This window comes from Dasypus novemcinctus, chromosome 5, assembly GCF_030445035.2.
Source record: "Dasypus novemcinctus isolate mDasNov1 chromosome 5, mDasNov1.1.hap2, whole genome shotgun sequence".
NCBI classification, from domain to species: domain Eukaryota; kingdom Metazoa; phylum Chordata; class Mammalia; order Cingulata; family Dasypodidae; genus Dasypus; species Dasypus novemcinctus.
In genome coordinates, this window is record NC_080677.1 from 109373031 (window position 1) to 109375915 (window position 2885).

The following is a 2885-nucleotide window of genomic DNA, read 5'->3' on the forward strand; positions in this document are numbered from 1 at the left end:
GTTTTTCTCTTGATTCTGAAGGAGATGAAAGAGATTTGTGATGATCAGGCAATCTAGAATGCTGAGGTGTTCTATGTTGGCAACAGAGACTGAAAAGCACAAAGACATACTTAACCTGATATTTGGATATTCCAGTCTGCTATGATCTGACCCAATTAGTTTTTCTAACCAATGACTTCTCTATACACTCTGACCTTTTCATCATCCCTTAATCAACCTCTACCTTAGCCAGTGTTTTCACACCATTTCTCAAACACAGGATTTCTCTCTTATTTGCCATACTTAAAACACTCTCCCAATGTCTGCAAACATTCAAACTTCTTCCTTATTTATGGTCCTACTCTGGTCTTTCCTCTTCAGAGGCTTTCCAGATCAACCTAACCCCAAACCCTAGGCATTGTTTTTTTTTAATGCATGTAACATGTAGTATCTTGTATTTCTGCTTGTACTTTTTTATGTGCAGGTCTTTTCTGCATCCTAATCAGTAATCTCCTTGAAAGTGAAAATACAAATTTTATACATCTTTGTGTCACTCTTCTTTATGTTAGATCAAAAATCAGGATTTAGGGAAGCGGACTTGGCCCAGTGGTTAGGGCGTCCGTCTACCACATGGGAGGTCCGCAGTTCAAACCCCGGGCCTCCTTGACCCACGTGTAGTGCTGATGTGTGCAAGGAGTGCCCTGCCACGCAGGGGTGTACCCCGCGTAGGGGAGCCCCATGCGCAAAGAATGCACCCCGTAAGGAAAGCCACCCAGAATGAAAGAAAGTTCAGCCTGCCCAGGAATGGTGCCATATACATGGAGAGCTGACACAACAAGATGACACAACAAAAAGAAACACAGATTCCCATGTTGCTGACAACAACAGAAGCAGACAGAAGAACACGCAGCAAAATGGACACAGAGAACAGACAACTGGGGTGGGGGAGGGGGAGTGGGGAAGGGGAGAGAAATAAAATAAAAATAAAGAAAATCTTAAAAAAAAAAAAAGAAAAATCAGTATTTGGATAAAAGCCTAAATGTTTGTGTATTTCAGACCAGAACTAAGATACCTGCATAATGTTAGGAAATCAGAGAATCCATGAGCAGGAAAGACAGTGGCCATGGCTGAACAATTTCTAAAACTGAGCAGATGTCCTCTGTCTGCCTGTCCTATCTTGAGAAACCCAAAGTCTTAAAATGTGGACATGTGTTATCTCTGATGCATTGATTTGCTACCTAAAAACCATCAGAGGAAGGTTGTGAGCTGACAGCTATTTGGGTGAAATCTACGATAAGCTGGAGGTAAGTATTTGTACAGGGAAGGGATAAAATGGGGGCATAGGGATAAGGGTGGGGCTGCATGGGCTTTAGGGGCGCTAGAGATGGGAGGATGGGACACATTGCCCAAGAAATTGGGGAGAGGGTGAGGGGAACATTTCATCATGGGAGATTGTCAGGTATGTGGTTGAAATTGTGGTGCAGAGAAAATTCTTTAGAGAATGTAATATGGAAGGTTGCATTTTTGGGATGCTTAAGGGGGGGCATCTGACATAGGGCAAGCTTCTGGGGAGTATGTGAGTGCTCATTTTGTCATAGTGGATTATATCATTGGGTGGAGAACCATACAACGGGAGTGAAGGTATACCGACATCCTGGGGAGGACTGATGTTCTCAAACAGAGGGAATTGTATCTCTTGAGAGAATCGGTGGCTCCCAATGGGTCAGGGCAGTCAAGTATGTCAAGCCCTCAACATTTTTGCAAGTATCTCTGAATATGGTCCCTCAGGTAATGAAGATCGATTGTCATGGTGGGCCCTGAGAGGAGGGGGAAAGAGGTGTTGAATACATGGAATCAGGGTAATTGTGGGGCAATGGAAGTGTTCCACAGGATCATGCCATGATGGATATAGGTCATGTTAAATTACACCAAAAATGTATAAAAGTCTATAGGCTAAAATGTAAAACATAATTTAAAACATAAGATAACTAAAAATTTAGGAAATTGTATAGTCTAAAATATAAACCATGATGTAAACTCAAATGGAACCATGTTTGAAAGCTATCATATCAATATCTGTACATTAGCTGCAGCAAATATTATATGAACATGTAAAAAGATCACTGTTGGGGAAGGGACAAAGGGTTTGATGTTGGATATGTGGGAGCACCATATATTGTATATGTGAATTACTGTGACCTAAAACTTATGTCAAGAGAAATTTAATATCAGGGGGAAAAAAAAGAAAGGAGGTAGACACTGAGGAAGAAATGGAAGAAATTGCCTTGCCACTGTACATACAGGGCAACACCAATAGCAGTGATGAAAGGCAAAATATCAAAAACAAAGCTTTTTCATTTATTCATTTCTTTGATACCCAATTAATTTTTCCTTTATTTAATTTTTCTAAATTTCTATGTATCCTATATCTAATCTTTAAACCCATCACTATATTCCATTTTTCTACTAATGGAACCTGGCAATATATTGGGTTTCTTTTTGAAGATGTTTTGGACTACAGAGAGGTTCAACTATGGTGGGGAAGGAGCACTTGTGTGGGGTGTCATTAGTTGGGGGCACATGGTTGGGAGGGAGTCCTCCAGGGCATGTGTACAGGGTACATAGAAAGGTTTGGATATTTTCATAGTGGTTTCAGTTGGAAATGACAGTTGAGAGAGTACTGAATTCCTGACCAGGGGAGCTCTATCATATTCCCCAATGGAACAACAATTCCCCAAGTGCAATGGCAAAGACCAATAAAGATGGATGGTCCAACTATGAGCCCTTGATACTAATGGCTCCGATTATGAGCCTGTGTGCCTTAAATATGAACTAGGCCTATAGCTGTGGGGGGCCTAAGAGTTACCTCCTGAGAGCCTCCATGTTGCTTAAATGTGGCCACTCTC